At 36.5% G+C, this 27,734-nt stretch overlaps 1 protein-coding gene across 9 annotated transcripts in view; it reads right to left on the bottom strand.

Moving 5' to 3' along the window:
- Positions 1–27,734, bottom strand: part of GRM7 (glutamate metabotropic receptor 7) — an 820,785-nt gene that overhangs the window by 564,501 nt on the left and 228,550 nt on the right. The window lies entirely within an intron of this gene.

Genomic DNA, 27,734 nt, shown 5'->3' on the forward strand with positions numbered 1-27,734 from the left:
AAGCAAGCTGTATGCATTATTTAATTAATTCTTCATAAGAATATTATGAAGTAGCTCAGTAACACCCTAAGACCCCAGCAAGGGGCTTCTCTCCCCCAAGGCCTTCACCTCAGTGGTCCTGGCGCTTTAGAGGACCTTCTCAAAATGTTCTAAGTTCTCCTTCGGGTACGGGGAAAGGGCTGGCAGTCCTGTCTGAGGGGAACCACATGGGCTTCTGATTCCCTTTTTTCTCTTTAGAGAATTCTCGGACCCTCCACCTTTCATGGCATTAACCAGATGTCCCGAGTTCTAGAACTTGTTCCTATAGGGATCATGCTGGGGCCCTATAGCAGAACGCTGGTTCCAGGAGGGCAGGCTGACAAGCAGATCACTCCCCTTGGCTCGCATTATATTTATTTCTTAGAATCATGTGCGATTAGACTATCTGAATAATTCTGACATGTTGATTTGAGCAAAATCAAATTGTGTATATAGAAAGAGATCCTGAAAAAAGCGTTTGCCGGTCGTCCCAAATACCCCAGGGGAAGCCCTGAAGTATCCATAGATGAGAAATCTGGCTTAGGGCCTAACTTCAGGATCGCTAAGCTAGTTATTTTTATAATGCACTGCCCCTAGTTCTTCCCCTTCAGATGGCCATGCAGTAGACTAGAGCCACTACAATTAACCAACCTCTAACGATGATCAGCTCCTACAAAATGCTCTCATTTATTGCTTTAGAAATAATGTCTACTAGTTATTCCACGTTTATTACATGTCAGTCATGTTCTAAAGGTTTAATATGCATTACCTTATTTAAGTATCAGTAAATATGCTTTACTATACTATACTATATCATAATATACTATTATTAACTAATTTTACAAAGGAGGAAATTGAGACTTAAAGTAGAATGCAATCTTGCCTCAGTTCAGTGTTGCAGGACCAAGAGCGGTACTCAGTCCTGGAACTGCCCAGTGCAAATGTCTGGACTCTTAACTGTGTTATTTTGCTGAATTGTTGCTAAAACATTTTGATAGTAAGTATAAGACAAGGAAGGACAGTAGATTACTAAAATCCAGGCCAATTTCTGTCCACCACACTGACTACTGACATACTAAAAGATATTTTACAGGTCACTCTTAGGCTGTTCAAATATTTAAATGCCTTATTAAAGCCTAAACAAATATATTAATAGAATGAGTTCCCTATGTTTCATTCATAGTTCTGAGGTTATAAATTTCGGGTAAAGAAAATATCGACTGAATAAAGGCTTTGGGCAGAAAAAATAAAAAGGAGGCAGGGAGGAAGTGAGGTGTGTGTGTGGGAGAGAGAGAGAGAGAGAGAGAGAGAGAGAGAGAGAGAGAGAGAGAGAGAGAGAGAGAGAGAGAGAGACCTATTCTTACAAGAAACAAAATGGAAAGAAACCAAGCATGTCAACACATTTACATCAATTTCAACTTGTGGAAATGTAAAAGCTTCATGCTATTGTGCAGATGTCTTCCTTGCCAAAATCCCTTTCTACCTTTGAACAAGTGCTAATAAAGACACACCCAGCCCTCTACTTGAATTTGCATTTACATAGCTGCTGCAAAATATCAGAATAGTGAAGTGTCCCAACGCAGATACATGTTCTAAACTATGCCCCAAATTTTAGGAACAAAAATCCTGGTGAAGCAGATTTCTTTCCTCACTATCATGCAACCTTTGAAAATGGTTAGTATCTATCCCTTCTATTATAAACAAGAAATACCTCCTAGTTTAAGACTCACATCCCTTTAGGATCATACACATATCCCATTTCAAATGACATTTATTTCTACAGTATGCTTATAATGATGCTAGCATAAGGAATGAAAGAACAAATGGGTTTCGTTTCTGAGATAAAAATACGGCTGTATAAGAATATCCCTCCTAACAATAAGAGATGAAGAACTGGAAAAATTTATGCAAACTTTGAAATATGATTCTGTATCCTTATCTAGCCATTATGCTGCATATTTAGCTACTTATTTTCAAACCAGTGTTTAAGCCTACAGAGCAAATATTTTGAAGAGTGTTTTATAACTGGTACTTAAAATTGACCAAATTACTATTAATCATCTTTAGTGGTTAACTTCTACCCTCTTGATATCTAGCTGTACATTCTTTTTCTGCTACTAAAACATTCCCCTCTTGCTAGGCTCCTATGGAAATGTAGAATTGATCTTTTGATAAAGATAATTTAGTATAATAATAGTTGAGCTCTAGAAAAATAGATATTCCATCTCTCTTTGAGCCTTCTTCCAATTTAAAAAAACTAAAACACTTTTCATCTTTATCATAGGGCTAAATTTTCATTTTATTATTCTAATTTTACTTTATAAAAATTCACCTATCACACAAAATTGGTTTTGTTATTGATGATTATCAAATAGAATTAAAACCATCTATTGTGTTTGTTTAGAATGAGTTTGTACTTTTCCTTAGAATATTAATAGCACATACTATTTATGAAAAATATAGAAATAAAACTGGAAAATAACTTTAACGCCTTGATCCCTGTTAATATTTTGTATGTTTTATCATTTGTGTGTGTGCGTGTGGGCATGCACATATGTATTATCAATTACAAAATCATGAGTCCTAATTTCTTTTTCCCTCCCCCAACCCTTTTCATTTTTCTTTTTCTTTCTGGTTGCATATATTCTACTAAGCTAAGCTTAACCTAAACATAACCTTCATTGTTTAATGTTTAAACATTTATCAAGTTTTCACTATTACTAGAAATTAAAAAAAAAAAAAAAATCCTGACAGGTAACTCAAGTCATTGTAAACATCCATGAGTATTTTCTTAGACTATTAGTCAAGCCCCTCCCTCACCAAAGTGGCAGAAATATTTGAGGCTCACATTTAAATATTTCCCTATATGGAAATTACTTGAGACTGTTCTCTAAGGTAAATCAACAATCTATATTTTTTTTTTCTCCCAAATGGTTAACTATTGCCCCAGCACCATATATTAAATAATTATTTATTCTTTATTGATAGGAAAGATCATCTGCTGTCACAGCTTAAATTTTTAACAATTTTGGGTCTTTGGAGTATATTCTCTACTATTCCACTTTTCTGTCTTCCGAGTATTTTACTATTATCATTATTATAAACTTAGAGCTTCTTAGGGCTCCATTAGTTGGAACATATTCTCTCTTCATAACTGTTCTTTTAAAAAGGACCACGAGTAATCACACATTTAATTTTCCAGCTGAACTTTGGCTTAAGTTTTTCAAGTTCATAATAATAAAGTTTCAATAAGATTATGATGAGAATTACATTATATTTATAAATTAATTTTCAACGAATTGATGCATTTACAGTATTTTATTTTCCCTTATGGAACAATACTTATTTTTATCCATTTTGTTATTCATTACTTTCTCTTAGTAAAATTTTACAATTGTCTCCATGTAGGCCTTGCACAGTGTTAACTTTATTTCTAGATAATTGTTATTTGTATCGCATTATGAATGATATAAAATTTTCATTTTATTTTCTATTTATTGCTGGTGTATAAGAATCTATTAATTTTGTATATTTACTTTGTGACTTACACTCTTGTTAAAATTCATATTAATTCTATTATAATAGCTTTCAGTTTATTTTCTTGGGATTTCAGGGTAAACCAGTCATATTAAAATAATTCATTTAGTTTTCTTTTTTTTATTACATCAGCTAGACTTTCCAGGAAAATAAGGATGATAGTGGTGAAATTTGCTTGTCTTTTTCCTATTTCTCTACAGTGAGTATTTAAAATTAATTAACAGTGATTCTCATTTCCTATCTTGAAAAATGTAGTCAAATGAAAAATTAAGATTATCAGTTAAAATTTTATTTTACCAAAATACAATCTTAGCTAGAACTCATAGTGCTATGTGTGTCTTCATATAGTTGAGAAAGTATCCCCCTCCAAAAATTCTCTTTTGGAAAGAAAATATCCTCAGTTTCTCCACTTATTTCTCCAAAGACATGAATCACAAGATGGAAAACCAGTTTCAAGTAATCAAGTTTTTGAGACAGAATAGTTCTCACACCTTAAAATTATAATTTAAAATTTAGGTAGCAGTCAACTTTCCTGACCCTTTTTAAACGTTGAAAAGCAAACAGAACAAAAACAGCAATTAAAAAAAAAGAAATCACTCTTTGAGCCATCAGATGCAACATTTCCCAAACCTATACCTTACTCTTAAAAAAAAAAAAAGCCCAGTTCTCTGTTTCTAAGTTTACGTTTTTAAAATATGTACGCACATTTAAGGCCCTAAGAATTTCTAAGAGAAAGAAGACAAGGGGAAAACTATTTTCAAAAATAATTAAGATGGGCATTTAAATAACTTACACTCTGTATACCTTGTAAAAACTTTCAAGTCATCAATATTCATACCTCACCAATACAAGTGATTGTGATGACTGGATTCTTTTGGTGGAAGAAAAGAATAATCAAAAGTAAAATTGTATCTCATTAATGTCGCACACCAATCGCTAGGAGGAGCTTAAGGCTCCCTCCTAACCTCTCCCCAATATTTGCCCCGGAAAGCACAGCTTACAGGAAGATAAGTTGATGGGTTCTTCTGCAACAGCATAATTTTCTTTGGTAACAAGTGTCACAACTTTCATTAAACAATCATCTGTATAATTACCTGCTTACTGGTCTCTCCTTTCTGGGAGAATACTTATTCTCATGGAGAATAACAACCTTGTTTGTTATTTCATTATTTTATCACCCCCTGGATAGTCCTGTCTCCATGACAGAATAGGAAAGCTGATCAGTATTTGTGGAATGAACAAGTGAACCAGTAAATGAATGAATGGAACGGTCCTAAGAGAACAGAATCCCTCCTCTGCATGGCTGGAGTGGCTTCCACAGCACTTGGAAGTTACCCCTGCCCTGGGCAGGTCTGTGACGGGTAGCTTTAACCATGGCAACAAATACTTTTTTCTGAGCCTTTCTTTTCTTTGGCATACTTTTCCCTAGGATTTCCTTCCTCATCATTGGAATGTAGAACCAGCTGAGCTTGGATGGGGCTCCAAAACTAAAGGGACATAGGGAGGCATTTAGACTGCTCACTGTTTTTCCTCTTAGGCCTGAGATTTGACAACTCCAGGGAACGCATACCACAGTGCCCAGAGGTCAGTCTAATGCTTCAAGACATACTTGGGTTTATCATTTTAAACAGGGAGATTCTGCCCCTGCTGTCTCCTTAGCTTTTCTCCCTTCCAGGAGCAGGCTTGGCTATCAGATACAAGAAGGAATTAGTGTCTTCAGTTCCAGTTAAATGTCTTTACTTTATGTTAACATTGCCATTACCAAATCAAAATAGAAAAAGAAAGAAGAAGAAAGGAAAATGAAAAGAAGGACTATATTAAACGAAACTAGAGAAAATAATTCTGTAATTTCTAATACATACAAAATGAAACATCATGAGTGTGTGATGCACTTTCACTTTCCAAGTGTTCACAAGATTGAACTCGTCTAAATATAATTTTATTCTTATAATCACTATAAAGTCAAACACTAGGCACAGGGATCTCAAAGGCTGAGAAACACACCCCTCCACACATCATCTTAGTGTCACTATCTGTCAAAATAACTTAAGACCCAACTCCAAATGTGAACTAGATTACATCAATATAAACATTTTAAGCCCTAATTGCCACAACTACTCCCACACAAACTTGATTCTCATCAAAATAAATTTCTAAATATTTATAGAAATGAAGAAACCATTTCATTTATTTAGGGGAAAAAAAAAAAAAGATCTGCAATTGGTTTCATGCATTTGGAGCTTCTTCCTGTTTATAAGGGTAGTAGTACCTATGACAAGGTCAAGTCCCCTGAGAACTTCTTATTTCCGGAAAGATGAATGAGGGTTATGGATTCTGGGCAATTTGAGCAGCTAGGAAAGCAAACACAAAATGTACTAACTCTTGTTCTAGAGGGCAGTTTCTACAAAACTTGTAAAAGGCAAGTTTTGGAAGTATTATGTGCAATTAAAATAATGCTCCAGTGTACCTGTTGAGATATTAATGAACTCCCAGTAGGCATTATTAAGTTCACAGTTAGCAGTAATTTCACTCTGAGTTCTTATTAAGCTCCATTGATATGGATCCCCCCAAAAAAAGGGAAAATGGTGATTAACCCTTGCAGACTCGTTCTTTGAAGCATCCTTCTCTTTCCTTTATACTTACCTGTTTCCTACATAGCATCTCTGTTCATGTCATGATGGTTGAAGTTTAATTCTGATGTGGGAGAGTATTTATTTATTTCAAAGTACTGAGTAATAATTCTCAATTAGTTTAAAATCTGGAGTTTCACTCAACTTTGAATTACTCATGACAGAGATGACCACCAAGTATTGCAACTCTTTTTTCTTTGCCTTTTTCTTTGTGTGTGTGTGTGTGTGTGTGTGTGTGTGTAGGCACCCTAACGCCGTCTGGAGGTTGGAGAAATAACTCCACCCCATAGCTCCAGAGCATTCAATGACAAAGTGCAATAGAGAACTTGTCCTGCCAATAAGGGACACAGAAATCATCAGCACACACTTGACTGGAGGAATGGAGAGAAAAAAGAAAGGAAGTGATTTTTATGTCCTTTCAGGGTCCTTCTTAATCCTACATGTCTATGAATTATCTCTGGCCAGCATCCCTGTAAACCACCATTCATTAAGAAACAAAAAGTAACCAAGATGTGTTCCTTTAACATTTCTCATATTTATTAGATATGATCCTAGATCTCTCTTTTAGGCCCCAAGAGCCAGAGTCTCATGTCTCGAAAATAAGACCTAGCCAATCAGCTGTAATGCGTCTTTAGGAGAAAAAATTAATATAAGACCCAGTCTTATTTTACTATAAGATCAGGTTTTATCTAACATAATATAATATTAAGACCGGGTTTTATATTAATTTTTGCTCCAAAAGATGTATTAGAGCTGATTGTCCAGCTAGGTCTTATTTTCAGGGAAACACAGTAAATGTCAAATCTCTGTAGAGCAGGCTTCTCGACCTCGGTACTATTGACATTTGCCATCAGATAATTCTTTGTTGGGTGTGGGGGGCGGAGGTGGAGATGTTGTCCTGTGCGGTATAGGATGGTTAACAGGATCCCTGACTTCTGTCACTAGATGCCATTAGCATATCTTGCAGTCACAATCAAAATGACTGCAAACAATGCAAAAGAGCTGTTTGTGTATGCTGGGGGCTAGGGGGTCAGTGAAAAATTACTCCGGTTGAGAATCACTAGGCTAGAAGTTTGTCTGTGCAAACGGACTATTGCAGTCATAGTACCTTGGTCACAAAGTGACAACAAAAGGAGGAGATAGTTTTATTGTGTTATAGGCTCTTTATAATTTACATATTTTCCTTTCCATTTGACAATCTTTCCCAATCCCAATCATCAAAGCTCTGTGTGTTTCCCATCACCTTCAATCATCTGGCCTCTCAGTAGAATACACAATGACAAAACTGCGGAAATGCTCAGTCCTTTACAGAGACACAGATGGGAACTTCTTAAAGTGAAGAAAGCCTTTTTCAGGAGAAAACAAAATTAAACCCAAAGTTACTTTCTCTCTGAGAACTATTGCTATCTTTTTAAGTATGTTACAGTCCAAAAATCTTGATTACTCAGGATGTTTGTAAATGGAGTGCTCCAGTTAATTGAATATTGTAGTAAACTACGTGCTATGCTCTATGCAAATTCCAGTTTTCAAAAAGTTAGAGCACAATAAAGTGCACTTAACAGAAATGCTACTGAACACGATGCAATCTTAGCTTAATGATTCAGAATCCACTTCAGAGTCTGGCAGGGCTGCAGACACATTAATTCTCATTGTATAAGACTAAGATGTAGACGTCCCAGAAGGTGATGTTAAATCTGTGCTGATCCTTTGATTCCCTGAAAGAGGCTTAATAGGCAAAAATTCCTTATTCACCTTTTTCCCTTATAAAAAGGAAGAAAAGCTATGTTGTTTATTTTAGCTTTTATAATGGCTCACATTTCAAGTAAACAAGCATTTAGTGACTATCTGTTAATACAAAAAGGATAATTCATAAGATTTCTGCACAATAAGTAATTATCTACCATTTAACTTAGATGATATAATATTGTGTCAGTAGTGTATGACCCGGGTTTTTTTATCTGTAAAATTTTGGTACTGCAGATACAATAATTAATGTGATAGTTCAGCTTTAGAGGATGTAACAATCTTATACATAGTGGGGGTGCCAAAACAATGTATACAAGTGGACACTTTGGTCAATATTGCTCAAGCACTAGTTTGCTGTAATCAGAAGTGTCTGGACGCTGATGGTAACCACTTTGAGGACCTCTTGTAATTGCAGGAGCCAAACGTGACTTGTATTCATCTTTTGTTATTGGTATATATTGAGTATTACAATTTTAATACAGTTTTCCTTTCTTAAAATGTGTATACATTTTTTGGCACCCTCTGTATATACGTAGAGATAGATAACCATGAAGAAAACAAAACAGTTTAATAAGAGAATGACTTAGGTAGTACTGCAGATAATGTACCAAGTAAAATTTGAGTTAAGTATAAATTAGCACTTTAAAGACTCCAAAAAGTTCTAAAGCACATATACACACAAAACATTCGCGTTATTCCAAAATACATCTGTAATCAAAGCTATCAGACCAGCCTTCATTCTGTAAGACAAACAGATTTACTTCTCCATGGCCTTTTCCTGTTTTTGTATAGATCTGAAATACCTGTTTCATATTTTTGCTTATTTAAATTCGAGTAGTGCTTCTTCAAGATCAGACTGACTATATGCGAAGTGCTTTTTTGAATTTGCCCTGATTCTCTCCTGCTAAGCAAAGGGTCCTCCCCTCTTCTTGCTTCTCATCACTCTCTCCTGTTTGCTGCTCATCTTTCATCTCATTCTTATATTACTGTTGTATATATGCTACCAGACTCCTTGAGGAAAGAAACTGTGTCTAAGTGTGCTTTTATGTATCACACCAGATCACACCATGTACACTGTAGGCCGATACAAATGTTGGGATTTTATTGGTATATAAAATCATGAGTTAGGATAATTTTAACTGTAACATATTACTCTATTAATAATAACTTAAATAACAAAATTACAAAATAAGTCTGGATGTAGCGGGTTTCCAGATTGGTTTAGTGACTGAACAATGCTAGGGGGTTGGGTTTGTTTCTCTGAAGTTCTCTTAGCTCCTGTCTCAGACTCACAAGGTCCTCCCTGGTGCTCTGTGCATCGTGCTTCCCATGATATCATTAAAAAGCAAAGTTGGGGGCACCCTGGCACACAGAGGCTTTCTCCTTTACTTGGATTTTGATCAAGAAAGATTTTTTTTTCCCTGAACAAATTTCCCTGAACAAATTCCACTCCCTACCATATTTTCCTTATATCTCATTGACTGGAATTGTGCCACATTATCTTCCCTTCTCCAAACACTGGAAAAAATAAACAAGATTGTCATGATTGACTTATGATTCGGCCTCTGAGGAGAAATTCCTGGTTGCCAAGAAAAAAAAAAAAAAAAAAGAAGAAAAATCCTAGATTCTCTTGGAGGAAAGAAGACAAATAAATGATTATTTGGCAGACAAGTAACTGTGTCTGTCCTATGGAAACTATGTAGTCACTATTTCAAATTAATATGAGTTCGACATGCTTACAGGCATCTAAGAACCTGTATGCATTTAAAGAATGCATAATAACTCCATGAGTGTACATATGCATTTTTACTAACTGAATTGGGGGTCCGGGGGCGTATATATGTGGTTTTTACAAAGTATCTTTGGTCCACAATCGTTTTCCCCCAGAATCGTTATTTTAGTCTTATATGGTTATTGTTCCCCAGAAAGCACTTTTGTGAAAGAAACTGATCTAAATAAATCAATGAAAGTTCACTGAGGAGAAGATATTATCAATGGCTATTTTTTATGTTAGTTAGAGGACAGGAGGCAGATACCCCCTAGAAAAGAACCAAAGGAAAGACATTCCTGGAGAAAAGAATGGTGAAAGCAAATGCATAGAGTAACTAAGACATGGGATTCTCTTGCAGAAAATAGAGAAACGTGTATGGCTTGAGGATAAAATCAATTATTCCACTTTATTTACAGCTAGAGAAAAAGACAGAGCAAGATGATGAAATGATGTTAAAACCTATCTAAATTAATGGTTTCTTCTATTATAATAATTACTCATACAGAATAATAAAGTAGACAAAATCTTTCTTACATCCATTACTGCACTCTCGGAAGTATAGTTAGGTGATACACAATCAGAAATCCTAAGAGATACTAAGTCCCAAATACCTCCTCAGTAATAACTAATGAAGAGGCTCCTTCACTCAGATACCAGCATCATTCAACAATGATTCAACTAGACAAAGTGTCATTGATTCTTCAACAAGGTCTCTGTGACAAAAGGTTTGCATGGCTTGTCTGAAGCAGGGTACTCCCTGACGTTAGCGAGAATAAGAAATGTGTTCACTTTGTTAGTGAGGATCTCCCTTGCACACTGATCATGGGACCAGTGGAAAAAGCAAAGCTGAGCATTTGACTAGTTTTCTCTCAGTCCTCCTTCCTAGTTCCTAGATGGCCTTAGAAGAATAGGAAAATTCTTCTTCAAATGATAAAGCTTTTGGAGGGGTAAGTCTTAAAGGTTCAAAATGTTAGTGAAGTTCATGCAGAGTTAATAGATCTTGATATAATTATTGTGAAATATTTGAATTTACATTAAGCAGAGCTGCAGACTGTAAGCCAGTGGAGTTTCTACAGGTTTCTGTACTCACGTCTTTCATTAGCTCAGACCTCACCCCCTGCCCCACCTTAGAAAGTTATTTTATCCATCTCTGTTTTAGCTGCAGCTTTGTGGAGACCGTCCCTTGGTTAAGTATGCTTGTGAGAAAACATCTCCTGCAAAATTGTCAATATATTTTTTCAGGCTGAAGCAGCCTGGTGGGTTCTCTTCATTGCACATTGTTTGAAATATTGATCTGTTCTAGAATTTACCATTTTTAATATTTGTTCCCTACATCCTGCAACTTTTGCTACCATATTACCTGCCATCATAGCATCTTCCAATTACCATGTCTGCATTTTTTTTTTTTTTTTTTACATGTAATTACATTTTAGGTTGACTGCTTCCTGTGGAGATTGAGGAGGAGAGAGAATATCATCAATAGCAATACTACTTGTTGTATTTTAACAAGATTGTCTCAGGAAATATTTTGAGAGGGAGCTGCTAATCCCCTGCACAATGCATGGGTTCCTACCCTGTTTCCCTGAAAACAATACCTAGCCGGACAATCAGCTCTAACGCATCTTTTGGAGAAAAAATTAATATAAGACCCAGTCTTAATATTATATTATGCTAGATAAGACCTGATTTTATATTATAGGAAAATAAGACCAGGTCTTATATTAATTCTTGCTCCAAAAGACTCATTAGAGCTGATTGTCCGGCTAGGTCTTATTTTTGAGGAAATATAGTAGTAGAGGCAAGCATTGGCTGGACTTGCTCATTTTATCCTCTTTCTAATCTTGTCCTTTTAGATACCAGATTGCAAGGATGAGGTTATCTCAAATGATCAAGGATGGGGTGTCAGTGCTAATGGAGTCAGATCTCTACTTTTACAGAGGGAAACAAACCTAAGAGGGGCAAAATAATTTACCGAAAGTCACACTGCCACAGCGTTACTGAAAAATCACTAGAATCACATTTTCTGACTAGGTCCTACAATGATGCCTCCAAAAATCCACAGTGTTCTATGTGTTCAGTTCCTCTGAATATTACATTTCAAAATTAGAAGGCTCATTTTGATTTTTCAGCAATATCAATTATAAACTTGTTTGTTTGCAAAAATAGAAAACTCAAAATAATAGTTGCTCAAAACTAGGTTTATTTCTCGCTAACACAAAATAAGTTGATAAGGAAAAAGTCCAGAGCTGGCATAGGAGACTCATGGTCACCAGGGACCCAGGCGCTCTGTATTTCTCTGCTCTACCATCTTAGCGTGTTAACTCCATCTTCAATGTCATTTAGGGCCGCGGATGCTGCTGGAGTTCCAGCAATTATGGACTTATTCCAGGCAACAAGATGGGGTATGTGGAAAAAAACAGAGATACATTTTCCAGTTGGGCGAAGTCCTCTTAGGGCATCTTCCCAGCCATTCACACAACACATCCACCTATCTAGCATTATCCAAAATACTCTCATAGTCACACCTAGCTACAAGAGAAGATTTTTGAAAAATGGATTCTTTTAGCCATGTACATTGCCACCCCTAATAAAACTGAGGTCTGCTATTAAAGAAGAGGAAAAAATAGAAACAAAGTGGCCATCACCTGCCATAATCTTGAAGGATGAATAAGAGTTGACCATATAGATGTTCAGGCCATGGATTGGGTAAGTATTATAGATACAGTTGACAATTTTGGTTTGATTAAATCAATCTTTAACACAATTGTATACAAGTAGGCAAAGAAGACATGGTCAGTGGTCAATAATTCCCTAATAGGATATTAATCATATGTGGACTATAAATGATAAATGATATTGGGAGTACACCTTCATTAGGATTATTCTATAATTACCCCCCAAAAGTACCCCTATATACATGTAAACATTCGAGGCACTAAATTGGTATGCTTTAATGGCATGACTTTATAACTTCCCAAATCTTCTGCTATGAACGTTAACGAAAGTTAACCCCAAAACTTCTCTCATGCAAGACATTTTTTAAATGTTTTTAATGTGAGTAAGTTTAACATTTGTTAATTTGTTTTATCCCATTTCAGCCTAAAGGAAACTTTGTGATAGTTTATTCAAGTCCCTAGGTTGTTTCCAGCCATAATGTTCCTCCATGGACTGGAAAGATAGCTTCCTTAATCTACTCTACCTTGAGCAATCAAGAAGTTACAATTCTTGATTGCTCTTCTGTCAAGTGCAGGAAAACACCGATATGTACAGAGGATGCCAAAATAATGTATACACATTTTTAAAAAGGAAAAAACTGTATTAACAAATACCAATAACAAAAGATAACTAGCAAGTCACATTTGACTTTTGCAATTAGAAGAGGTGCTCAAAGTGGTTACCATCAGCATCCAGACACTTCTGATTATGGCGAACTACTGCTTGAGCAACGTTGACCAAAGTGTTAACATCTCTTAAAATGTATATACATTTTTTGGCACCCTGGTATAAACTATCACTCTAAATGAAGAAATGTAAATGTCATGATGATTGGCCCATGTATTCTAGAGCACTGTGCTATGAGTATTAGGTGTCTGGTTTCCAGCTGTCAACTTGAGTCATGTTTATATCCATGCCTAGAAAGTAAAATAGAATGAAAAGGTAATTTCCCAGCAAAATGCCAAGCAATAATGAAGATGCATTTTATTTCTTACAGTGAATGGATATACTATGAACAAAAAGTCACAATCTAATTTGAAATGAGTTCAAGAAGATCAATACTTTAAGAATTTTCTCTTGAACATCGAAGAACTACTATGCCAAGTAAACCATTTCTTCTAACTTCTACCCAATAGTTGTCATTTTATTTTACATCTCCTAGGTTTTTTTTAAGCAAAGGACCCCATACAAATATATTTAATTTCAGACTCCTCTAGTTTTCCCTTAGCCATCTTTCATCTTTATCGCTCTAAAATTATATTGTGTGTGCTTCCTACTTAAAAGAATCCTATTTACTCAGGCTGGCACTATTATACCTCATAGAAGAGGATCCACTTTTCATTCTGATCCTAATCTATTGCCACAGTAAAATCAATAAGCATATTAACGGGCTCTGGATTCTCCACTTCTATAGAGAATTCACTTAAAATGTTCCAAATTCGAAATTGATCATCTGAGTTAGGCAAACAATAATGAAAGTAACGAAAATGTCAGAAAATTCCGAAGTAGTTTCTTCTGTTTTGAAAGAAAACATTTATATATATCCTATTGAGGTGTCTGTGTAGTATAATATTTACATTATTGTTTACTATTGTACTATTATTTACTGGTTATCATTTTATACTGTATTTTTGTTATTTGCTATTATACTGTATATGTTACTAATGACAGATATATGTATGTTATATATAATTTAAAGGATACATATTCCCAGTTAGTATTAAGAAAAATAAACCTAAAAACCTTCATAATCCTAAGGAATATTCCAACTAGAAGTTTCCCTGAAGATTACTGACACTGGAATAGAAGGCAGCCATCTTGAATGTAGCAGCACAGAGGATGCTGAAACCCTAAGCCTAATTTGTATGAGAAGGTACAGCATGGTCATGAGAGTTAGACGCTCTGATCCATTTCCTTTGTAGGGGTTGTGATTATATCGACATTGACTGGTCTGTCTTCTCTCAGATCACTTCTGTTCTGTGAACATGTCAATGGAGCCATCCCCTGGAAGATGTTAAGGTCACGAAGAGATGTGACCGCTCTTGAGGTGTTTAGGAGAGAGAGCAGTGAGCCTATAAATATACAGTGAAGGTGGCTGCTGCCTAGAGTTGCAAATGGGAGAATATCTCTCCAAATATCTCCTTTGGCCCACTAGAATGCCAGAGGGACACCATTTTTCAGGGAGGTGATGAACTCTTGTTGTGAGACAGCCATCATGCAAATTTGAGTAGTTTTTGGTTTCTGATCACTGCCTACCCTTGTCTAACTTCTCTGAAGTATAACATTTAGATAGTTGAGTTTACTCAACCTGTTAAAAAAAGGCCCGTGTGAGTCTTGTTCACAATATCTCAGAGAGATGGTGTCAAAATGCATTTTTTTAAACAGACTACAAGTTCCCTGACCATGAAAAATAAATGGAGGAAAGTCACACAGGTGAGAGAGAGATATACACTGACAGTGGAAATGAGGACATTAACAAAAGATAAAAAAATTTAAGAAAGGACAGAAGGAAAGAGAGACAGAAGAGTGACAAAGAAACAGCAGAGGAGAGGGGTACCCCAAATAGTTTTATAAAAAGATAAGACTTTTTATTTTGGAATGTGTAACTTTTTTGAACTAAGGATCGTTTTAAGTCCCCCGTGATATAAATAGTAATTAACACAGTTTCCCTCCAAACCCCACACAGTCCTGGAAACAATAAAAGGATATATGTGAAACAAAGCACTGACAAGCACAAGCTGCCCAGGCATTTCCAAGCCTATTTATTCTTGCAGCCACCAAAACATACACCTATCAAGGTTGACAAACCATCAGAGTTTCATATGTGACTAGTGGTTTCCCAGAGCCATTTAAAACAAGCTCCACTGTCCACAGCATGGCAATTAAAAGAGCAGGGGTGATTTTCAGTTCATTGTTCTGTGTCTGAGTTCTTCACATTTGACCTCCACTGCCTACTCAAAAGTGAGAGTTTGAGTGCAGAGGTACAGTAATAAATGGCACCTTCAGAAAGGTAATTTCAAATTTCACAAAGTACCAGAGCACTGTCCTATTTGGGGATAGAAATCACTGAGCCCATCATTAGTCAAGTTCACTTAAGGTTAGAGGCAATTTGAACCACCTGAATAACCTCCTCAAATACCGTGTTTCCCTGAAAAAAAGACTTAGCAAGACCATCAGCTCTAATGTGTCTTTTGGAGCAAAAATTAATATAAGACCTGGTCTTACTTTATTATAAGACTGGGTATAATAAATATGATATGATATGATATGATATGATATGATATGATATGATATGATATGATATGATATGATATATACTGGGTATAATATAATATAATATAATACAATACCCGGTCTTATATTTTTGCTCCAAAAGACGCATTATAGCTGATGGTCCGACTATGTCTTATTTTGGGAGAAACACAGTAGCACATCTTCACAACCGGCCAGCACCTTTGAGCTATTTCCTTGGTTCCAGGCTTTCCTGATCCTGTTTGCTTTGCAGCAGCAAAGATATTTTGTCTTTCTATTCTGCTATTTCCTGACACTGCACAGAACAAATTATAATTAGGAAACCACCTGAGGGGAAGGTGACAATTCAGTTGTCAAATTTTCATGGATAAATCCTATTTCTCTCAACACAAGCAAGGCGAGCCTCTTACCCTCAAGACAGATACTTACGGGAGCCTGTTGTTAGCTGGTTCACTGCCCTGGGAAGGAAGCAATCAGGAAGACGACAGCAACAACAACTGAAAATGTGAACTACCACAAGAGCCCTCTCACTGGAAATATTTTCACTGCCAGCAAGTCTCTCAGACGGTATGGAGTAATGTGAAACAGCCATTGTGCAAAGCATCCCTCATCAGGCTAACAAAAAACTGTCGCATCAGCAAGTTGGGTGTAGCCAAACAGGGTGCTCAGACATAAATGAGTACCAGGGTTCAATAGGCAGTAAGTAAGCAAATGTATAGCTTGTGGTGGGGCTATTTACACAGCTCAGCCTGGGTACGAGACTTTAGCTCAGGGTAGATTAAGGAGAGGTCATAACCTTCTCATCTTAAGCCATCTGTAGGCGGGCTCTAAAAATCTGTTAGCCAAAGTTTTTCTTGTTTTTGTTTTTGTTTTTATTTATTTATTTTTAATCTCAGATTAACTTTTCCCACAGCATGCTCTTTGAAAAACCCCTAGAGTGAAACACACACACAAGGAGGGGGAATCTGACCAAAAATAAAGGAAATAGTAGAAAAGAATTTTAATCTTGGGCTAGCTTAGTATGTTTTAGATACAAAAGGCATCATTCGATTAGTATGTGGGACTGTAACGTAGATATATTTAATTATTTTAAAATATGTTTCTCTTAGATCTATTTTCTTTCTCTTCACAAAAGCTGTTCATTTTGAAGGGAAGGAACCTTGGATGGAAGTGGGTCTCCTAATAAATGACTGAACCACCTCCCTATTATTAAGGAAAAGTGTAGTTAATGTGATCTGAGAAATTGAAAAAGAGCTAAATTTTGCTTGTATCTATGCTGCCTGGCAAAGAAATGAATATTTTATCAATAATTAGTCAATTTTAATCAAAGTTATTCTGGGTTAATTAGATTCTAAATCTTGTTTCCATCCTCCCTAAGTCTTGATTTTTCCATATAATTCTAGATTATCTAGAGCTATCCTCTTTAGAGGTAAAAGGCCCTCCACTGCTACATTTCCTCAAATCTAAGCATTCTACACATCACATTTTAACTTCCCTGAAATTGGGATGCTTTTTTAATTACAACGTTGTCAAAATCAGGGAGTACTGCTACTGATCAGAACTTCTGATTTAATAATATCTTTGGCTTCAACTATACCTTTAACATATCATAAAAACAATTGTATCCATCACAATGATTATATATTACACCAGAGAAGATGCAGTAGCGGATTAAGGGTGTGGAGAAAAGGGAGAAATAGACACAAAATTTCTAGATTAGAACAGACAACAGGTCATAATGAGGGCAAGACAGTAGGAAATAGAATCGGGTCCCGGACACAATCCAATTTGTATGGACCAGGAAAATACTCAAATCAGTACTGAGTGAACTAGCGACCCCCAAACTCAGGGGCAATGGGGTCAGATAGTGAACTGATCTGCTGGAATTGATAACTAGACCAAAGTACCAACAGACAAGATTTAAGTGGCCAAGAAATATTTTTTTTTTTTTTTTTTCCAATGAGACAAAGGGAAACCTCAATCCAAAGGCATTTATATTGTTCTTTTAGAAGCACAGGCAGATCCAGAAAATATTGATTCCCAAGGCTGCTGACACAATTACTGAGAAGCCCCCTGTGGAGTGGGCAGTGAATGAGTCAGAAAGAGAATCCCTAATGTAGTATATTCTAGAACAACCAGGCATCCATTTCCTTAAGCAGAGCACATGACAGCCATTCAGGTAGTGTGATGCACGGTCATGCTACCATTCAAATACACCAACTTCCCCAAATCATCAGTCATCCTCATCTGAGCAGCTAAAAGAAAGAAGAATGTGTTTTAAAATTCTTGACAAAAATCACTGTGGTGATAAACAGAAGTCAATTTTAATAGAGGAGAAAGAAGAAAGATGAAAAGAACACAAGATGGGCAAATCACGTGTATGAACTGTGTATTCACCATTGACATACTCAAAGATGAAATGTTTTTGCTTACAGTGGTTCTGATTTACCAATTTCACATTGAGCAAAGGTTTCTAATTTCCATATGTGGCTCAACAGTTTAAATGGAAAAAATTCCCAGGAATGCGTTTTTATAGCTATCAAGTTTTTCCTACTGCTGATAGTCAAGGTTAAACAGATGTCCCACCTCATGATAAAATTTTTGCTAAGAGCTTATTAGTTGCTTTCACTATTTGAATTACCTTAGATTTAACAGCTAATTATTATTTTTGAAGAATAATTTGTACCTAGTGGCAGGTATCTATCCCAACAGATGTTTGCTAAATAACATGTGCTAGATGCAGAAAATATTCTCCTACTACTTTCAATAATTTAAAATGTTAGCACTGAAATATCTTTTGCTCACAAGTATTTTCAAAGTAGAATAAATGTCAGATAATTATTGATAAGTCGGTCATGGTAAAATGCTTGAAAAAGAATTTTACCACCATTTTCTACAAAAGTCATCCGGGGAAAGATGTAGTTTTACAGAATTGGTTTATATAGTTTGAAGAGCTGATCATATTAAAACATAGATAATATTTTGATTAATTCTTAATATATGTCTTAACAGTCATTTTATCTTTCAGAAAAAAAGCTTTCTTTTTTAATGTTTTGACAACTTATGAATTTATTATATACAGTATTTAGCACATTTTAAATCACTACTTAGTCTTTATAATTTATGTTGGGTTTTTTTAGGTATTTTTACTCCATTAGTCAAGATAAAGAACTATATGTTTTGGACAAAATGTAGTAGATATAGGATCATGCTGCAGAAATGCCTGCCCAGATGTCTGCCAATGGACTGTTCCACCTCACCTTCCAAGCCACGTACACCCACAGTTATGTGCGCGTGACACACTTCTCACCAAGCCTAGGTTTTGTCACCACATATCGGTATTGTTTTCAGCATTATTCATAAATTCCACCTCTGCTCCCATACTGATCTTTACACTCTAGTAACTGCAGGTGCCGTAGGTCCATAGATATTCAATGCATGTTCAGTCACTGTTTGGGATAAATGATTCATCCATTGGGATTGGTTGGGAGACAGGAAAGAACCAGAAGCTGGAGGCAGAGTGGATCATGTTACAGTCTTTGTTGTAAGAATCTCTGGGAAGCTAAATCCATACTTGAACACTTTCCATAGAATGAGCGTTTATGTCCCCCACAAAGGTCTTATGTTGAAATCCTAAGCCCCAATGTAATGGTACGATGTATTTGGACCTTTGGGGGGTAATTAGGTCATGAAGGCAGAGCCCTCATGAATGGGATCAATGCCTTCATAAGAGAGCTCAGAGAGCTCCCTGCCCCTTCTGCCATGTGGCGACACAGCAGAAGTCAGCAGTCTATGATCCAGGAAGCAAGTGGGCTCTTGCCAAGCACCGAATCTATTAGCACCTTGATCTTGGACTTCTCAGCTTCCAAAACTGTTAGAAAGAATGTTTTGTTATTTGTAAGCCCCCTAGTCTATGGTATTCTGCTATAGCAGCCTGCACAAACCAAGACAATACATAAACACCCTAGAATGGGGCATAGGTTTAAGAAAGAGTAAATCATAATGACTCCAAGAAAATATTCACACATTCATTAATAAATCTGCTATGTGCTAGGTAAACAGTATTGTTTAAAATGGATAGATCGATGGACAGATGGAAAAAACACACAGTGAGTTAAAACTGCATCAAAGGTCAAAAAGCCCTGATTTCTATATGTACAGCTGGGACTCATGGTCATTTAGTCACTTCCTTTTAATGAAACCTGTCACAGGGTACATTGAGTTTGTGGGCAAGTCCAAATAAATGATACTAACTGCAGCAGGAGACTCTTACAACAATACTTTTCCATTCATAACTCAACTCAATAAATATTTATTGAGATGTGTATGTGTGAGGAATCCTGCTAAGTCTTGAGATGGCTAAGTGGGTGAATAAGTGGATTTCAAGAGAGAAGAAAAAAGTCCTAACAAAGTATGATGGATGTTGTGATTCACTAAGTACAGTGTGTCAAAGAGGGCAAAGTGGAGGGCACTTTGTGATGGAGCTTGGTGACAATTTAAGATTCCTTTCTACTGGAGTGTTATAATCCCACTGTCCTAACAAATAAAAATTCTTTTCTAGAGCATTATCAAGGTAACCTTATTATTGGCCTAAATGTGAAACTGGCTCCAGACAAGCAGAACGTTTCAAAAGTTTTAATGTTATGAATCAAATAAATACTTTTAATCCAAGAAGTTTATGAATCTGAATTTGTGTTGGTTTTAGAAATGGAAAACAGCCTTTGGTCCACACATTGTTGAAAATGTTTGCATATTTAATGTGAAACATAATTACGTGTGTTGCAATACATTTAAATACATCCTGGAGAATCCTGTTATAATGTTGTATAATTTGCTCATGGAGTTGATTGTTGCTCAGATCTTATCATGTTCCCACAAAACGATAAAAGCCTGATAGAAAACGTTCACTAGCTAAGGGTATTAGTCACTTCTATAGCAAGAGAAGTACGTGTATGTCCTACAATGCTCTGCGAAACATCAAAATTACTATTAACTATAATTATGACAGAAAGTGAGTACCAAAATCTTTCTAGCTTTTCACTCCCTAACATGTTATGTACATTAAGTTGGAGGCTGACAATTACATACCATTCAAGTATGGATATGGGAGCTTGAGAGCTTAGATAGACATAACTCTAGACTCCTATACAAAAATCCCAATATTTCCGCACTTGACGGTGAGATTTTTGTTTTCGTTACAGGCTTTCTGGTACATAAATATTTCAGTCACTGTGTATATCAGCTTTTCAGAACCCTAGTGATCTGGTTACACCTTTTTTTCTGATTTTCCTCCAGAGCCAAATATCTCAAAGTTCTTCTGTGTTCTTATATAGTATTAGATAATGTTTTCCTTTTTTATTTTCTCTCTCAGTCTCCTGGGATTTATTTACAGGACTGTGGGGTGGTGGGGAGAAGTCATCATTTGCTACCTTAAGGAAAGATTGTCCTCCTTAGAAAACCTCACAAAGAAAAACCATATTAAATCAAAGCAAGACAAAAGTAATGTAAACACATTTTACAATGGGAGGAAATGAGCTATGCAAACCGTCAGCACCCACAGTTTTGAAATGTGAGCTGATGTCATCTTCTAAGATATTGACCTGATTTTGCTCTACTTGGAATAAAGCCAATCTGAATTCTTCTACAAAATGTTGAAACTGGGTTACTAGATAAACACTTAATTCCTGATTCTAAGTGGAACAGAAGGAAAGCTCACAGAAACAATTAGGTAATCCTTTAATATACAGGATTTGAAATAACATGAGTGACTACAAGGAAATATCCTGTCCCAGGTTATAGACATTTGAACACATTTCTACTTATCCACCCCAAATTTCACTTTATAGCTCAAAGATCTAATGGTGAAAACTATGAGGGATAGATTTGAGCGTTGTTTTTCTTTGGGCCAAGCATTTGTGAAGCTTCCAAAGCACAGTTACTGGCAGTCCAATCATGTATGTGAAATCCCAGGAAGGCACTGTGGACGCCATCATCAGGCGAAAAGAGGTTATTGATACCTTGCCGGTGTACAACTTCATGCAGAACAGGTTCAGTAAAATTATCATGCAATGTTTTTCAAGGGACCCATTTTGAAAGGTCCTGGGGATGTAAAAATAATTTATAGACAAAACCCCTCACTGAAAATTTGAATGTATCGTATGGGAAAATTATACTGGGGAATTTTTAAGAAAATGTAAAAGGATATTATGCAAGAATGCAAGAATGATCTGACTGGTCACACACACACACACAAACACACACACACACACACAGAGTTTCTAATAAGGGATAAAAAGGGATTAAAAAAAGAAATGGGAAATGTAACTAATTTTTAAAATGAGAATTCTGTAGGAAAGTTGTTGCTAGGTTCTAAAGCCTAGATACTGGAACATTCCTAGTTGTTTGAGAAATAAGAAAATAGAGATTAATTATTGTTGTATGGCAAACCAAGATATGATTATATTGTTACATTCCCAAGATCTCAGTGTAACCTCCTATGTATGATGCAATGTAGATTTGCAAAGATATGGGGAGACAGGCATGTTGATGTCTTTGTGACTGAAAAAAAATACTCATTTACTTTTTTAATTCTCAGTGTTTTAGGGTCTAAAAAGCCAAAAGCTATGTCTAGGAAGTTTCCAAAGGTACTGGTTCATGGTGTTTAGGTAGGGTAGCCCAGAACACTCAGGGAAAGGTGGGATTTTAATCTCACTGTTAGAAAGAGTGAATCAGTTGTCTTCATTTTCTTATTTATTTTTTTTAGGAATTGGAAGGACTGAACTCGTCCAACACCCAAATTAACCACATATAATGCCTCTCGATGCTATATCAAAAGCAAACTATTGTTATCTATAATTCGTATTTTGTATGACAGGGCCAAAGGATAGACTAAATTGTACGATGCCTTATCTCAAAGAAGTATTGTATTGTGGCAAAGTTCTCTGTGTTACTTTACAGGTGAGTATTCATAAGAAAAATATTTTGCCCTTTGACAAAATATTTTTCTATTTCTGTAATACATGGTGAAATTTTTCTCCTATACTTATTAACGGTTTGATGAGGCCCAGGACCTCATCAAAGATGAATCAAAATGGCTTATGCTACCTTGAGGAAGGAATTAAGCATCGTCTCCCACTTAGTGCAAGTTCTACAAGGAAAGGATGTTTAGGATGTTTTCTGAAGTGATCCACGGCTTCATGGAAACAAGGGGGTTATTATATGATTCCAAAAGAAAGAACAGAAGGTGAAAGTATTGGTTTAAAATTCTATTGAGACCAAAGGCCTCTTGGGACAAGAACTGTGCTAATATTTCCTCTTTTCAGATACTGATAGAAAAGAAAGGGAAAGGAAAATGGTGAGGCATTTTGATTGGGACTTGTTCCTTCCACACCTGAGTCATGTGATGGTAGACATCCCCATGCAAATGTTCAACACAGCACTAAATTGAACCCTATTATCCCTTTCCTTGCAAGGCTGCTATTTTGGTGCTATTCCACCTCCTCAACTGGACTCCAAGCTCTTTCAGGACAGTGATTTATTTCTCTCTCTATCCCCGGAGCTTACCGAGCTGCCTGGCCTGTGACTGAAAGCAATGGTCACACCCACCACTATCTCATCTACTCCTACTTCCTTCTTACAGTTTCACCTTTACATACAAAAAGTCAAATTGCCTGAGCCAAAGATTTATTCTTCAACTTGGGTTCAAGCTCTAAACTTATGTATTAAGTAGTCAAATAATGCTGAGTAAGGCAAATCATCCATTTCCGCAATCACACACAATTGGAATTTCTGACCTTAGGGGAACCCAATCATTGCCCAGTTCTTTTTTCTGAAGGTATCCAAAGTATGTGTATTATGTTGTGGTGATAGAGTGATTTCATAGCAACATAAACCTTTACATTTTTAAAAAGAAGAGAATGTTTAGATTTTGTCCCCCAATGAACAAAGTCTGTGAAGTATAACTATAGAATTGCTTTTCTTGGCATCATCCCAAGTCATTCCTTTTCTATTTGCTCCAGAAGCTATCACCTCCTGTAATAGCAAAGTAACCATATTACTTCTTTATAAATACAATGGCAGTAGGCTTTTCAAATAAGGGTATAAATAGAGATAGGCAGTAAAAGACAGTGACGAGGATGTTAAATTCCAGAGCCAGACCACCGGGATGCAGATTGGTGGCTTTTCCACTTGTCAGCTGTGTCTCTCTTGCCTCAATTTCCTCATCTGCATAAGGGCATGATGACAGGTTTTGTATATTCAGTGAGCAAATACAAGTCAAGTGTACCTGGTACATAACTTATATAAATGTTAGTTGCACCTCAGTTGTTGTGATTCAGGATTTTCAATTTATGGCAAAACTGACAGCCCCTGAGACCACTGTTCTGGTGGTTACCAAGAGAATAGCTACCGATTCTAAAAGGGGGGAACTATTTTTGCCATCATCACCACACTTGCTGATAAAATCTTTGAGTATTCCCATCAAACACAGCAAGCATGTACCCTTGGAATATGCTGATAACAAGTCTAGGAGAACAAACCTTATGACTTATAACATCCTTAAATCCTTACTTGTAAAGTAGTGCTAGGAGCGTTGCATAATCCTCCTCCGGAAGAATCTAAATACTCAGAGTAACTATGATGAGACACTTACAAGACAATGTATGAACAAGATAATTTCCAGGTCCCTGTTCTGTCCTCAAATGAAACAATGCTAGCTTATTAATTTGCAAGAGTTAAACAGTTCTAAGAGGTTGGAAGATTCATGACACATATACATTTATTGACTCAAGTTCTCCTCAACTCTTCCATTTGTTCAGAATAACCAGGAATTGACCTGGAATGGGATAGATGCAGTGCATGCCCTTCTGGGTTCTCTCCCTGAGTAGCTGGGGCAGGCACTATTTATTTAGCTGATCTGAATGACATTGTTATAACTACCTTCCCTGAATGACTTGTCAAAGCAATCTCCAGAAAGATGAACATCTGTACCAGAGTAGCCCTTTCTCAGGGTTGGAAAACCAACATGAGGTTCTCATAGACTTTTACAGGGGAAAAAAAATGCCCTTGGAAATATTCTTTAGCATCCATCTGTACGTTCATTGTTGTCCTGAGAAGCAAAAAACCTTAGTGCTGAAGATGGTAAGTTTCTACTTGAAAACACCCAGGAGAAAGGGGACTCGGGAGAGAAGCTAATGGATCCTGAGCACCTAGGATTTTTCAGGCACCAGCTCAGTTGTTTGGCACATCTTGTTGGAACATTCCTAACAAAGCTCGAATGAGTCTGTTATTGCTACTTTTATAGATACGGAAATCATAGCACAGAACAGTTAAGCAACTTGCACAAGGCCGCAGAGTAAGAAGCTGAAGCAGATTGTGAACCAAGACTGTCCTAAAGTCCACACTTTTTAAATACAACATAGGGGTTAACATCACATGCTTGGAAGTCTGAAATAAATAGGTTCGAGTCACCCGTGGGACGTGTCCTAACTATGTTACCTGGAAACAAGAGCACAGCCTTTCTGAGACCTCAAATCCACACCTGTGGATTGGAGTGATAAGACTAAATCACAGAAAAATAAAGAGTGCATGCAAATCACCCTCATTCAGTGCTTGGCACACAGTGGTGACCATCGAGTGGTGGCTTTCGTTATCTCCTCCAACTTCTTTCCATGAACAGCCACTTACAGAGAAGCAAGGAGAGATGGCATGCAGCCACGAGGAGAGGGCAAAACATGGGCTGAGGGCAGTAATGATGTCCAACTGGGACTGCTGAGATTGTCATTAGAAACTGATAAAACTTGGTCCAAGCCCGATTCTGGCTTTTCCCCCAGGCCCTCGGTCTTATACTCAAAACTGATTCTGATTAGCAATACACTCTGAGCTCCCTGAAGGTGCAGAGTTTAGACACTGCACGGACACAAGTTCTGTGGTGATTACAACAGAAACAGGTAAATGCTGGGGGGCGGGGGAGGTTACCAATTGGTTCTTTCTGTTTTTACCAAACCATCATATTAGCTTGAGGATCCCTTTTGTGCCCTTATTAGAGGAAAGATATCTTTCTTCTCTTTTGAAGAAGGAGACTGCATGTCTCTGTGTGCATATTTTTATTTATATAGAAAAATTCTATGTAAGTAAAATAAATGATAAATTCTAGTTACATAAAATTTTATTTATTTAAAAACCTTTTCTGTTGGGGTTTAGAACAAAGCCACCAGATGTGAATGTATAAACTGAAGCTTAAAGACTCTAGCCACAACCTGGAAAAAAGGTATTAGTATGATCTCAATATTATTATTATTATTTATTAACACCAAAGTAGGCTTTGAAGTGAGGTGTGTAAAGGAACTGGACATCTTCAGAATGGGCTGTATTTGTGTGATGATTCTGCTGCTCACTAAACCATTAAAATGTTAACCAGACAGATAGCGAATTCCTCTTCCAGTGACTACGTGCTAGCGTTCACAGCTGAGCTAGAGTGACTCAAGCATTATAAACATCTTTGAACTTCTGAATTCTTTTTCCCCAGAGTTTTAAGGTTTTCTTTCCATTAAGTTGGACACGTAAATTTGCTATGGCGCAGCTGAATAGGAAAGATTCTGGTATCTACTGGCTAAGAGACAACATGCATAGTAGCTAAATTCAGGGCATTTGGAATAAACAAGTGTAGTTTCAAAATCTATTTCTGACAAGGAAGATCTGTCAAATCTCTGGCAAGACACTTAATCTATAAAAGGAGGGTAATTAGATAATTTGTAGACATGTTAGCATTAAAAACAATACATGTAAATCACTGATCAGAATACTAGATGAATAGTAAGTACTCAACGTCAATTGCTGTTTTCCCTTTAGCCATCATCATGAGCTAGCATACTGCTGAAGGCTTGCACAGGATTCTGGTGATGGCTCATGAGAGTGGGTGGGGAGAGATACTGTATCTCATTCATCACATCTGACATCACCCACTGTTAAGATACACCATTATTTAATATACCACTAAGAACAACAACAATAAAGCAACAATATAAAACACTGTAATTAAACTATGGCACAATGTGTTCTTATCACTTAGAACTGTTTAGAATTTATCTAAGAATTGTTTTACATTTATTGAAACAAACATTTTAATCCCATAATAATTTTTTATGTGCTCTAAAGTATTAAAAAAAAATGAAGTGGTTAAGGTATTCCTAAAACTTCTTCACAATGCGGGTTCAACTATTCTCAATCACTTTCTCCCTGGAAACCACCAATGTCTATGCTCCATTCTTTTCTACAGAATTTTTATTCAAGCTCACTTTGCAAGTTTTGATGCTGACACTCTTGCCTGATCACACTTGGTTTTGTCTCTTCCTCTAAGGAGTCACAGGCCACTGGCTGTTCAAAGTTAGCAAAAAGCTACATTCCTTTTGTTTGATGTGTTGCCAGCAGTCCTGCTAAATCAATCACATCAGCTACTGGTGACTTTGACATTTCTTGCTTCTAGTCTAAGGAATGGGACAATTTCTCCTGCCTTTGGTGGCACTGCTTAGCCCATGGCACTAACATATGTAGCACTAGCAATGCACATAACTCAACTGAGGTGATGTCAGCCATAGCTCAGACCAAGTGCAAGCACCAAGGGCAAAAACATCTGAGTGAGAGCTACCATGTACCAAGCGGAGGGTGGCTGTAATTCAGTGTCTTTTGCACAATACACCTCAATGTCAGACATAATAATGTAAAATAATCGCATTTTAAAAATGACAAAATATGGAACCTCAATTGGCAAACTGATAGGGAATAATCTATCCTTTCCATAAAAATGGCTAACCAAATTCCTGTTATCAGTTCATGGACTAACTGCACACCCCTTGCTTTCCTGGAGATCTGTTCTTTACCATGTACAGTATGAGCAGCATCGATAAATCTACTGCCTTTGGCACTTCTGTCAACTTAAATTTCACCTTCATCAATTTTTGTCCCTTGCCAAAAATGCTGGGTAGCCTGAGAAATATAATTTGTATACAAAGTTGATCTCAGGTTTAAATTTAAAAGGTCCTTAAATGGGATTTTGGGGCGGGGGGAGG

Source organism: Rhinolophus sinicus, linkage group LG10 (genome assembly GCF_036562045.2).
Source record: "Rhinolophus sinicus isolate RSC01 linkage group LG10, ASM3656204v1, whole genome shotgun sequence".
In the NCBI taxonomy this organism is placed as follows: Eukaryota; Metazoa; Chordata; class Mammalia; order Chiroptera; family Rhinolophidae; genus Rhinolophus; species Rhinolophus sinicus.